We start from the raw sequence: 14,058 nt of genomic DNA on the forward strand, positions 1-14,058 counted from the left end.
AGACAACATGACATAATTTCACAGATATGATGGCTAACTAAATAGGACAACATGACATAGTTTCAGATATATGATGGATAACTTAACATGATATAATGGCATAATTCAACATATGATGAGTATCTATACAGGATGACATGACAAAACTATATAATGTCTTTCTGAAATAGGTTGGGATGAAATTGTTCACATACATGTTGTCTAACTATACAAGTATACAACATGGCATGATATGATTGACATAATTGATTCATATACTAAGCAGCCGGCACTCGCATGTATGATCTCTAAACTAAGCAGAGGGAATTGAATATTGTGCATATGATGTCTAAACTAAGCAATGCAAGACACCATATGCATGTATGAGAAATATAAACATTGAAAATTAGATCATACACCTTAGGTGGGATATAAGACTGGTCATCTGTCTCTGAATCCTCCTCTGAGGAGCTAGCTATAACCATCGAAATATATGCTTCAACAGGTACCATTACCTGCTTTGAAGACCTTGTTTCCATGTCTGATTTTTCCATAACCGGCCAAATGTCTGATACCCATGAAGAGTAGTTAAATATACACATATTGTCGACAGATGGAATACATAATGAAAAAAAGGATGTCATGAGATAATTCACATATATGATGCCTGGCTACAAGGTGGTGCATAATTCACATATATGATAACTAGCTGAAAAACATGGCATTGCATAATTCACATATCTGGTATAGAAAGCAAACAAGAGGCATTCACACAAAGCATGTCTAATCTAAGCAGATGGCCTGGCAATGCAAGACACCATATGCATGATATGAGCAATATAACCCTACCAAGTTAGACTCGTCATCTTTCTCTGAATCCTCCTCTAAGGAGCTATCTGTAACCAGCAAGAAATCTGCATCGACAGGAAGCACCGATTGCTCAGAAGACCTTGTTTGATTTTACAATGAATGACTCAAATGGCTAATGCACAGGAAGAGTAGATGAATATATAAATATTGTTGACAAATGGAATACATTATGAAAAAATATGGCACGATACAATTCACATATACGATGACTGGCTAAATAGGATGGCATTGCATGATTCACGTATATGATTCCTGGCTAAAGAAGATGGCATTGCATAATTCCCATATACTCACTCCATTCATAAATATTTGTCTTTTTAGAGATTTCAAATGGACTACAACATACGTATGTATATAGACATAGTTTAGAGTGTAGATTCACTCATTTTGATCTGTATGTAGTCTCTTGTCAAAATCTCTAAAAATACAAATATTTAGGAACGGTGGGAGTATGATATAGAAACCAAACAGGTGGCATTCACACAAAGCAAATCTAAACTAAGCTGATGACATATAAGATGTATAATGTAAGCAATGCGAGGCGCCATATGCATGATATGATGAACATTAGCATGCCAGGTTGGAGCAAACACCTCAGGGGGTAAATAGGAGTGGTTGGCTCCCTCCAAATCCCCCTCTGAACAGTTATCTTCCTCTGGAATACAATCTGGAATGGCGGGAGGGGGGCACTTCGCCCACCATGGAGCGGCATCTGCATGACATTATATTCCCATGCAACGGTCTTGTCTTTTTTTCTACATGTTCAGTATGATTGTGTACAATAACTAACATGCATAATAAAAAACATAGTTATATAATGTAAGGCCTAATGGGTGCATGCAGAAATTAAGACTGATGGTAGCAATGGATAGATCCAAAACTAATGATAGAGGGTAGATTATAGCTTCAGTTTAAAAAGATATACGATGGATCATCTACTGTTTGTTGCCCACCCAACATGAACCACATAGAAGACCCCAAATGAACCAGATAGTAGACAGATAATATTCGTTGCTGCCTCGATATGTGCTCCACAGGCATTTTAAAACTCAAGTTTGAACATTAGTTTGGACCTAACTCGGTGTCTAAGAGGTGAACATGACGATAAAGTAGCAGGTAATAAAAACCAATGTATAACGTAAGCAGACATGAAAGAGTGCGACCTCTCTTCCGGAACTTTGTAGTCCTCAGGTTCATCTGCTCAGTCGATGATGGTAATGTAGTTGGCGTGGCTGCGAGCAACGGGGAAGATGATCTGAGGTGGCGAAAGAAAGTCTACAGGGGGAATGTCTGCTGCAGTGAATGCTTCCGTCGATGGTGCACCTCATGTGTGGTGGATGACAGCATGGCATCAGCAGGACGTAAGACACAAACTTTTCTTCGACGCCTATCTAAAAATGAAGTAAATCTGTAAGGGCTCCTTAGAATTGGAGGATTTTATAAACGCAGGGATAGGAAAAACACAGGAATAGGATAGGAATGCACGTGCAAAACAGAGCATTTGCAAACATAGGATTTTTGTCAACCTGGGTGTTTGGTTCACATGAATTGGAAGAACACAGGAATGCAGAAACATGGTCAAATTAAAGTCAAACCATGTGAAAATGAAAAAAATAAGAATCTTATTATGCCAGTAATGCAATTAGTCCTGTCCTTCATGCATATTAATTTGAAAAGGACGTCCAAGTGGATATTAAAATTCCTATGTTTTTTTTGAAAGAGACACCAAAGGAAAAAAATCCTCCAGTTTTTCTTTGCTCCATTCCTTCTAACCAAATGCACGAATAGTAGTACCATAGTAAAGTTTCCAATTCCTATGTTTTCCTTCACTTTTTCTTTGAACCAGCGGCAGCAGTTTTCAACATGCTGAAGCCTACCCTCGAAATATTTTGTCAGCTTAGATTTGGTCCACATTAGTATCATATAATGGCTATCTTGCTAAACCGATTAAAATTGTGGTTCAAAAGAGCATTTAGTTTTCTCCTAGTTAACTTTGTGACCACAATTCATTTATTTCTAGATTTGCAACTACTTTGAACCAAAAAATCCCTGAGGGTTTTACCAGAATGCAGAGTAACAAAATGATGTGATGAGTGTACAACCTCTTTGGCATAGCCTTGTTGACCTCAGCATCATTGGGTTGGACGTGGAGAATGGTGATGCTGGTGTGACTGTCAGAGGTGGGGAAGAAGATCTGAGGCCTCTAGAAACGGCGCCTAGGGTACTGCTCCACTATGATGGCCGGTTCCGTCGTTGGAGCAGCTCTAGTGAGGTGTACGGCGGTGAGGCATAAGCAGGACAAGACAGACAACGTTAATATGAAGTTTGGTGCAACTAAATTTTACTATCGAAACTAATTGAACTAGTAGTAGAGCATTGCAATAGAAGTTTAGGACGTTCGAGCACTAGTAGCAGAGAAGCAGTGATCTAAATCAGCAGCCGCTCGAGCAGGGAATGCACTAGCAGAGAGCAACTCATGCAACAACATGGCAAGCGAGTGCTAAAGCAGCAACTCTTGTAGCTGTTGGAGGTCGTGCAGTAGCAGCAGTAGCAGTGCGAGCGAGAGAAAGAGCAGAGAAGAAGCATGAACGAGAGCAAGAGCGGAGCAGCAGCGCGACGGACATCAATAGCAGAGCAGAGCAGCAGCACGAATGAAAGCAAGAGCAGTGCAGTAGCGTGAGTGACAGCAAGAACAGAGCCGCAGCGCGAGCGAGAGCGAGAGCAGCAGTAGTAGTAGCGCGAGCGAGAGCCGGAGCAGCAGCAGCTAGTGCCGGTGTGGAAGTTACCGCCGAGGAAGCAATGACACAGGGGAGAGACACCATGGATGAAGTGGCTGGTGACGGTGCCATCGATGGAGACCCGCCATGGCTGCTTGGTATCGAGCACCGGCAGCCCTGTGAGATCGAATAAAAGATAAAATGCAGCGGTGAGTGCAGAACCTCCTTGGTGGCGCCGAGTCGGCCTCGGCTTCATTAGAGGAATTGGTGAGGGTGCTGCGGTTCTGGTAGGGAAGGTCAAGACAGTGCTGTGAGGATGGAGGTGGCGCGATAGATGAGGCGAACGTCGGGGTAGCTGATCCGGCGAGACAACGAGATCGACGATGGATCCTCATCCTGTGCGGTGGATGAGGGATGACGAGCTATTGTTGCGGACGATGTCATCGGGGAAGAGTCTCCGGCTGGGCGGCGGTCGGGAGGCCAACGGAGGAGCATGGGGTTTAGCTGGTTTTGGCGGCCTCGGCATACGAATGGGGGGCGATGGGGAAGGTAGGGGGAGCCATGGCTTAGGGACGCGCTTGTCCGAAATGTAGGGTAAGTTACTAGCATACCCCCATAGGTTTTGACCAAGCGACATCGAGCCGGCATTTCTGGCTGAGGGGTAGAAGGGGGATTTCACGTGTCCTAGTTGCGGGACCGATTTCAGATGACGAGGGAGATTTCACGCGCATCGAAATTTTGGGATAACAAGGCGCGCCATGGGTTGAAGAGGTGGGAGCTTCACAATAGAAGAGACAAAAGATACTCGAGCTTGAAAATTTTGGGATAACAAGGCGCGGATTCCATGTTCAGCAGAACAAACTTACCGTGTACAAGAAAACAATTCATACAAGATGCAAGAGATTCATGTCCCCTTTTACTATATTTCTATAAATGCGATTGAAAAAACTACAAGCAAAATGTAAAAAAAATTGGGAGAACAAGATTACCCTATACAGTACCAAATCAATTCGTACTTCCCTCAACAACAACAAAAAACAAATCAACTCCCACCACAAGAAAAACACATGTTCCTTTTTATATGATTTCAAATACCAGGATCTCGAATTTCAATTTTTGAATCCATGTTATGTTGAATTCGAATATATCGTTAGGTGACCTTGCGGTTTATAATGGATGTAGTCCTACATTTTGATCTTCCATCTTATATGAACATTTTAATCCACCCTATGAACCTATATATTGTCGTCTACCATATAGATTAAATTTGAATCAATTTTCCTTATTTGAATATGATTATTGTCAAGTTGTACTATCATTTAAATATTATCTTGATAACAGAAAACATGCATACAACAGTAATCATATTTCACTATGAAGTACATGTACCATACGATCTCAAATTCAAATATTTGTATCCATTTTATGTTGAATTCAAATCACAGTACATTGGTCTAGGTAGCAAGATGTTCGGGATAATCTAAACCCTGTTTTCATTTGTATAATTTTTGGCTGAATTGGGACAAGTTTTGGTACAAGATTCTTGCAAACCGGAGATTCTCTCAACAAGCCTCGTGGTTCCGAGAGGGAATTTGTCACCTTTGTGTGTGGAACGATATACGCTGCCTCTCCCCTGATTTTCTTTACAGAGGCAACATAGAACTATGAGAAGGGGAGCCTTGGCGCAGTGGTAAAGCTGCTGCCTTGTGACCATGAGGTCATGGGTTCAAGTCCTGGAAACAGCCTCTTACAGAAATGTAGGGAAAGGCTGCATACTATAGACCCAAAGTGGTCGGACCCTTCCCTGGACCCTGCGCAAGCGGGAGCTACATGCACCAGGTTGCCTTTTTTTAGGCAACATAGAACTATGAGTGCCCTGTTAAATTTTGGAATTATTTCGGGTTCTTTAGGCCTTTTTTATACACTAGCAAAACATGTATGTGCGTTGCAACGGGTGGGGGAAAAAGCATCTTTCATACGCACATCCGAGAACATCAGCAAACAATATTCTTAAAAAAAAATCTTTATTGACACAGTTTCAAACAATATGAAAATCAACTTTAAGCCACTGGTTTACACAAAACTGGTTTCAACAGTTTGATGTGCATCATCATATAGGGGTTGGTAGCGCACTGTGCAAAACAGAGAAGATGATTATGTACCTATTTTAACCTTTAGGATATGGTAGTTGATAGGAATCAACATCCCCTATAGTGCCAATAATAGATTATGTGAGAGCATCAAACTGTCATATATACTAAATTTGAATAGGGTAGAAAACTTATATAATAGACATTTATTAAATGCCCCACATAGAGAAGATATTAATTAAGTTTACATTTTATTAAAATTTGGAATTATTATGGGTTCGTTTGGACTTTTTTATATATTAATTGAGTTTGTGGATATTTAATGTGCATAACTCAAATTTGAACTACAAGCACATGCTTCGGTGCACAAAAGTTGGTTGAAAAATCACATGTGTGTCCTTGGGGTGAATTTCTAGGTCCCATACAAGAAATAGGAATGAAATTCAAACATCTGGGCCTCGCGACTCAGCTAAGAAAATTAAGAAACTTTGTTTTTAAATTCCTGTAAATCCAAAACTCTCCTGGAAATCATGAAACTTGGCATGGTGTCATGTCATGGCACTAACATGTTGTGGTAAAAAACTTGGCTGAATTGGAAAAAGTTTTGGTATAAGCTTCTTGCAAACCGGAGCTTCTCTTAAGAAGGCTCATGGTTCTGAGAGGGAACGTGTCACCTTTGTGTGCGAAGCAATATACGCTGCCCCCCTTGATTTTCTTTACAGAGGAAACATAGAACTATATGAGTGTCGTGTTAAATTTTGGGATTAGTCCGGGTTTGTTTGGCCTTTTTTTACACATTAATTGAGTGTCTGGTCATTTAATGTGCATAATTCAATTTTGAACTACAAGCACATGCTCCAGTGCACCAAAGTTGGTTGAAAAATAACATGTGTGTCCTCGGGTGAATTTCTAGGTCCCATGCAAGAAATGGGAATGAAATTCAAACATTTGGGCGTTGTGGCTCAGCCGAGAAAATTGAGAAACTTGGTTTTAAAATTATTTTAAATCCAAAACACACCAGAAAATCATGAAACATGGCATGATGTCATGTCATGGTACTAACATGCTATGGTAAAAAATTGGCTGAATTGGAACAAATTTTGGTATAACATTCTTGCAAACCGTAGCTTCTCTCAACAAGGCTCGTAGTTCTGAGAGGGAACGTGTCACCTTTGTGTGCGAAATGATATACGCTGTCCCCCCGTTGATTTTCTTTACAGAGGCAACATAGAGCTATATGAGTGTCCTGTTAAATTTTGTAATCATTCTAGGTTCGTTTGATCTTTTTTATACATTAATTGAGTTTCAAGTCATTTAATGTGCATAATTCAAATTTGAACTACAAGCACATGCTCCAGTGACCAAAGTTGGTTGAAAAATCACATGTGTGTCCTCGGGTAAATTTCTAGGAACCATGCAAGAAAAGGGAATGAAATTCAAACATCTGGGCATCATAGCTCGGCTGGAAACATTCAGAAACTTGGTTTTTTAATTCCTGTAAATCCAATACATGCATGAAAATCATGAAACTTAGCTTGGTGTCATGACATGGCACCAACATACTGTGGTAATTTTGCTGTCCGATTTGCGAAGGCGCACACATTAACAATGAACAAAGTCATTTTGGAACAAGTGATGTCACGTTAGAATTGGAAACACAAGTATTATTGAAACTGTGGGTGTTCTACTTACCATTTACATGCCGCCACATGTCCCTTTTTTATTAGCTAGGAGGCGTCATGTAGGGTAGGTATTTGAGTATGGGAGGCGTGCGATCAGACCGCTGTGCGTGCTTATCGGGAGGAGAGCCCTTTCACCTCCATCTGCCCCCACCTCTCTATCAAGGTCTCCACTAATGGTGCTCGAGCCCCTGTTTAATGGCATGGCTATGTCTCACTCGACTGAGATTTAAGAGAGAGAAAAGAAAATTTGCAGGGATCTTGATGTAAGATCCGACGGACCTATATAGCATTTACTGAAACTTATAGCAAGACTAAAGAATATATAAGGACGACGAAAGTGGATAATAATTGTCTTACATAATTAGGAAGATAATTAAAAAAGCCACATGCGGCTATGCCCGAAATACACAAGGGAAAAAGAAGAAGGAAGACGCATACAACGATCTGCCTCATTGATCTCTACTTTCCTGATGCGCTGCAGGTCACGGAGACTAGTTCTCGTGGCGAGCGGCGATGGTATCTTTCATCTATTTCATGTCCTTGATACGATGCTTGGCAGCATCCACAGATTCCTTCACCAGCCTTTCGCGCTCGATGCGGAGCATGGCATTCTTGTCCATAAGTTTCTTGATGATGACGCCGGTCCTCTTCAACAAGGCAGCGGTCTCCTCCGCCTGCTTCGACCTTTCGGCCCGGAGCTTCGCATTTCCCTCCCATAGTTGCTGGAAGACGCCGGTAGCTTGCTCAAACGAGGCTTTCATGTCGTCCTGCAACCTCGCCCAGCCGGAGATCTAATCCATCTGGCTATGGACGATCGCATGCATGCGCATGTAAGAGTTGTCGCCTGCCCGCGAGACATTTTCCCAGGCTTCCGTGGCGCGGTGGGACATCTCTGATGCACTCGCGGCATGAAGGGACATCTATGTTGCTTCCGCGGCGCGGCCGGACCAGTCTGCTGCATGGACAGTGTGGCGGGACCTCCACGCTGCTTCGGTGGCGTGGCGGGACCTCTCTGCTACTACTTCCGTGCAGCGGGTCATGTCGGCTGCTTTCGTGGTGAGGCGGGACATCTCTCGTGCTTCCTCTTCCATGCTTGCTTCTCCCTGGTGGTAATCTCTCCTTCTCCATGAATGACGTGTTTTTTTTGTGGATGAGGAGTTGACGAGAAATGTGCAGTCATCTTGGCATAGTAGTATTTATAACCGAGTAAGAATATGCTCCTAAGTGCGAAACCGTTTAGATTGTGATCAGTGTGAATAGGTTTGCAATTAAATATAGCATGGTAGTAATTTGGAATGTGACAAGACGCAAGCTCAAAATTTATTGACAGTTCTAGTTTTGAAGTGCAGCACTATTCCCGGATAGCGTAATGTGGGCACGTGTTCTCGGCTGTGGTGTAGCAGTTTTGCAATAGGCCATGGTACTTCTTTTTCTACTATTGTGTACATTTAATATCTGGCACCATCGGATACATATCTTATGGTTATTAGGGAATTCCACAGGAATAGCCTTGTGGCGAGCTATAGACTAGTCTTTTTTCACACGCATTACATCAATACATATCATCTGTCTCCCTCTTTCCCACACACACACACCTAGTCTCTCAGGACTTCTCGCATGCACCATCTCTAGCTCCCAAGGTCGATGCCACCCACATACACTTGTACTCTGAGTTTAGTATGTTATACATGAAGAGAAGAGGTGCACGCGCGCACTCGTTCTCTCTCACACATGCATCTGTAGCTACGAATTGTAGTGTTGTCAACCATCCAATTGGCTCTATCATAGGTTCACGTTGCTCCTTGGACTTGAGATTGAGAAGTTTAAAACACGGAGGCTAAACTAGAGGCGTGATGTTTTGGTTAATGTGCGGGCCGTACACAGCACCAACACGACACGAGCTTCGTCTTCCTGGTGCGCAGTCGGGTAAGTTGTCCAAGTATAGACACAACTAGGCCCTCCTTGGTATGTGCGCCTCGACTTATGCACAAAGAAATTAGGATCAGAGGGAGTACTACTAGTAGTAGTACTACTTTGATGTGTCGCGTCAACTCGCACAAGTATGCAACACTTCCTAAACAAACAAGCATATAAGTTGTTATACATCTTACCCAAAGGATCTTTATATCCAACAGACACAAAATATCCATTCGAATGTTGGAAATTACTTTAACTACTGATCTGATGTCAAAGTAATTGCTGCATCGCCACCAAAATAGACCATCTCTTAATCTAAAGGAGACCAAGCTAACCCCTATGTTAGCATATTACCAAGATGAACAAAAGGCACTGTAGAATCATTTAGGAGGTGAGCTTGTCAATCTTAATGTGGAGGGACACTGTCCTCGACAACCCAGCCCCGACCAACAGCTTGGGCGGAACTGTGAAGAAGGCTAGCTCCTGCACGGCGACGTCGCTAGGATCCTTGCATCTTGTCACCTACATTTCCACCTTGACGGCATCGGTCCTGCCTTTGGGCTCCCCCGGCGGGCCGTTCGCCCATAGCTTGGCCACATAGTCTGGCAGTGGGGACGTGATACATCCATTTTGCATCATGTTTACCTACTGTTATTTATAATGTTTTCATGCATAATAATGCTTTTTGGAGTAACTCTAATGCCTTTTTCTCTCATAATATGCAAGGTACACACAAAGAGGGAGAATACCGGCAGCTGGAAATCTGGACCTGAAAAAGCTATGTCAAGCTACCTATTTTGCACAACTCCAAATGATCTGACAATTTATGGGGATTTTTATGGAACATATAAGAAATATTGGAGCCAATAAGTACCACAGGGGACCCACCAGGTGGGCACAACGCACCTGGGCACACCAGGGAGCCCAGGCGCGCCCTCGTGGGTTCTGCCCTCCTCGGCCCACCTCCGGTGCCCATCTTCTGGTATATAAGTCATTTTGACCTAGAAAAAATAAAGAGAGGACTTTCGGAATGGAGCGCTGCCGTCTCGATACGGATCTTGGGCAGGAGCACTTTTAACCTCTGGCGGAGCGATTCCGCCGGGTAACTTCCCTCCCAGAGGGGGAAATCATCTTCATCATCATCACCAACAACTCTCCCATCTTGGGGAGGGCAATCTCCATCAACATCTTCAACAACACCATCTCCTCTCAAATCCTAGTTCATCTCTTGTGTTCAATCTTTGTACCGGAACTATAGATTGGTGCTTGTGGGTGACTACTAGTGTTGATTACATCTTGTAGTTGATTAATATATGGTTTATTTGGTGGAAGATTATATGTTCAGATCCAATATGCTATTTAATACCCCTCTGATCTTGAGCATGTTTATCATTTGTGATTAGTTACTTTTGTTCTTGAGGTCATGGGAGAAATCATGTTGCAAGTAATCATGTGAACTTGATATGTGTCTGATATTTTGATAGTATGTATGTTGTGATTCCCTTAGTGGTGTCATGTGAACATCGACTACATGACACTTCACCATATTTGCGCCTAAGGGCATGCATTGCGGAGTATTTATTAGATGATGGGTTGCAAGAGTGACAGATGTTTAAACCCTAGTGCTATTCCGTAAGGGACCGATTGGATCCAAAAGTTTAGTATTATGGTTAGAATTTATTCTTAATACTTTTCTCGTAGTTGCGAATGCTTGTGAGGGGGTTAATCATAAGTAGTAGGTTTGTTCAAATAAGAACATCACCTAAGCACCGGTCCACCCACATATCAAATTATCAAACTAGCGAACATGATTCGAATCAACATGATGAAAGTGACTAGATGAAATTCCCGTGTACCCTCAGGAACGCTTTGCTTATTATAAGAGGCAGTTTTGTCCTGTCCTTTGCCTCAAAAGGATTGGGCTACCTTGCTGCACTTTTTTTACTACTATCATTACTTGCTCGCTACAAATTATCTTGTTGTCAAACTACTCTGTTACTTACAATTTTAGCACTTGCATACATTACCTTGCTGAAAACCACTTGTCATTTCCTTCTGCTACTCATTGGGTTCGACACTCTTACTTATCGAAAAGGCTACAATTGATCCCATATACTTGTGGGTCATCAAGGCCATTTTCTGGCACCGTTACCGGGGAGTGAAGCGCTCTTGCTAAGGAAAAATTATTACTACCTGCTCAAATTTATTGTCACTTGTTACTATGGAAAGTAATCCTTTGAGGGGTTTGTTCGGGGTATCTTCACCTCGACCGGAACCACAATTCGTTACCCCTCAACCTACTGCACCTACTGAAAATATTGAATATGAAATTCCTTTGGGAATGATAGAATAACTGCTAGCTAATCCTTATGCAGGAGATGGAACTGAACATCCTGATATGCACTTGATATATGTGGAAGACATTTGTGGATTGTTCAAGCTTGCAGGTTTACCCGGAGATGAAGTTAAGAAGAAGGTTTTCCCTCTATCTTTGAAGGGAAAAGAATTGGCATGGTATAAGCTATGCGATGATATTGGATCTTGGAATTGGAATAAAATGAAATTGGAGTTTCACCAAAAAAATTATCATATGCATCTAGTTCATCGTGATCGGAATTACATATATAACTTTTGGCCTCGTGAAGGAGAAAGTATCACTCTAGCTTGGGGGAGGCTTAGGTCAATGCTATATTCATGCCCCAATCATGAGCTCTCAAGATAAATTATTATTTAGAACTTCTATGCTCGGCTTTCTTGTGATGATCAATCCATGCTCGATACTTCTTGTGCAGGTTCTTTTATGAAGAAGACTATTGAACTCTGGTGGAATCTTTTGGAAAGAATTAAACACAACTCTAAAGATTGGGAACTCGACAAACCTAAAGAGTCAGGTATTAAGCTTAAGTATGATTGTGTTAAATCTTTTATGAATACCGATGCTTTTCAAAAGTTTAGCACTAAATATGGACTTTCTTGAACACCATTAATGCTAAAATAGATTGTGAAAAACAAACTGTCGGTGTCAGCTTTCGTGATGAGTGTCATGAGTTTAATTATTCCAAGTTTAGTAGAAAGCTTCATGAAAAAGAATTGCCTAGTAAGGATGAAATAATTGTTCTTGCTTCTATTGCTATGCCTCCTACAGATCCTCTAGAAAAATACCTGCTAGACCATGAAAATGATTTACATATGCATGAAAGAAATGAAATAGATAAGATTTTCTTTGAACAACGTCCTCTGCTTAAACACAATTTGCTTGTTGAAACTCTAGGAGGTCCTCGTCCACTTAAAGGTGATCCTGTGTTTATCTTTGAATTAAAACAATTGCCACACACTTTGAAATATGCTTATCTTGATGAGAAGAAGATATATCATGTTATTATTAGTTCTAACCTTTCAGAACATGAAGAAGAAAGATTATTGAAAGTTCTAAGGAAGCACCAAGCTGCTATTGGATATACTCTTGATGATTTAAAGCGCATTAGTCCCACTCTATGTCAGCACAAGATTAATATGGAACCTGATGCTAAACCCGTTGTTGATCACTAATGCCGGTTAAATCCAAAGATGAAAGAAGTGGTAAGAACGGAAATATTAAAACTTCTGGAAGCAGGTATAATCTATCCTATAGTTGATGTAGATGGGTAAGTCATGTTCATTGTGTCCCTAAGAAAGGAGGTATTACTGTTGTTCCTAATGATAAGAATGAACTTATTCCACAAAGAATTGTTACAGGCTATAGAATGGCAATTGATTTTCGAAAATTAAACAAAGCAACTAGAAAAGGTCATTACCCTCTGCCTTTTATCGATCAAATTCTAGAAAGATTATCTAATCACACACATTTTTGCTTCCTTGATGGATAATCTGGTTTTTCACAAACACCTGTTTCTCAACCTGATCAAGAAAAGACCACTTTCACTTGTCCCTTTGGAACTTATGCTTATAGACGTGTGCCTTTTGGTTTATGCAATGCACTAGCTACCTTTCAAGGATGTATGACTGCTATATTCTCTGACTTTTGTGAAAAGATTGTTGAGGTTTTCATGGATGACTTTTCTGTTGATGGGAAGTCTTTTGATGATTGCTTAAGCAATCTTGATCAGTTTTGCAAAGATGTGAGCAAACAAATCTTGTCTTGAATTGGGAGAAGTGCCACTTTATGGTTAATGAAGGTAATGTTTTGGGACATAAAATTTCTGAAAGAGGTATTGAAGTGGACAAAGCTAAGATTGATGCAATTGAGAGAATGCCATGTCCTAAAGATATCAATGGTATTCGTAGTTTCTTAGGTCATGATGGTTTCTATAAGAGATTTATCAAAGACATTCAAAAATTTCTAGGCCTCTTATAAATCTTTTGCAAAAGGATTTTCCTTTTGTTTTTTGATGATGATTGTTTAGAACCCTTCAAAACACTCCAGATGGCCTTAATTTCCACACCTATTATTCAACCACCTGATTGGAACTTGTCTTTTGAAATTATGTGTGATGCTAGTGATTATGTTGTTGGTGCTGTTCTAGGACAAAGAGTTGATAAGAATCTGAATGTTATTCATTATGCTAGTAAAACTCTAGACAGTGCTCAAAGAAATTATGCTACTACTGAAAACAAATTTCTAGAAGTGGTGTTTGCCTGTAATTAATTTAGATCTTACATTGTTGATTCAAAAGTAATTGTTCACACCGACCATGCTACTATTAAATATCTTATGGAAAAGAAAGATACGAAACCTAGACTTATTCGATGGGTTCTCTTGCTGCAAGAATTAGATTTGCATATCACTGATAGAAAAGGAGCAGA

This window comes from Triticum dicoccoides, chromosome 4A (genome assembly GCF_002162155.2).
Source record: "Triticum dicoccoides isolate Atlit2015 ecotype Zavitan chromosome 4A, WEW_v2.0, whole genome shotgun sequence".
Lineage (NCBI taxonomy): Eukaryota > Viridiplantae > Streptophyta > Magnoliopsida > Poales > Poaceae > Triticum > Triticum dicoccoides.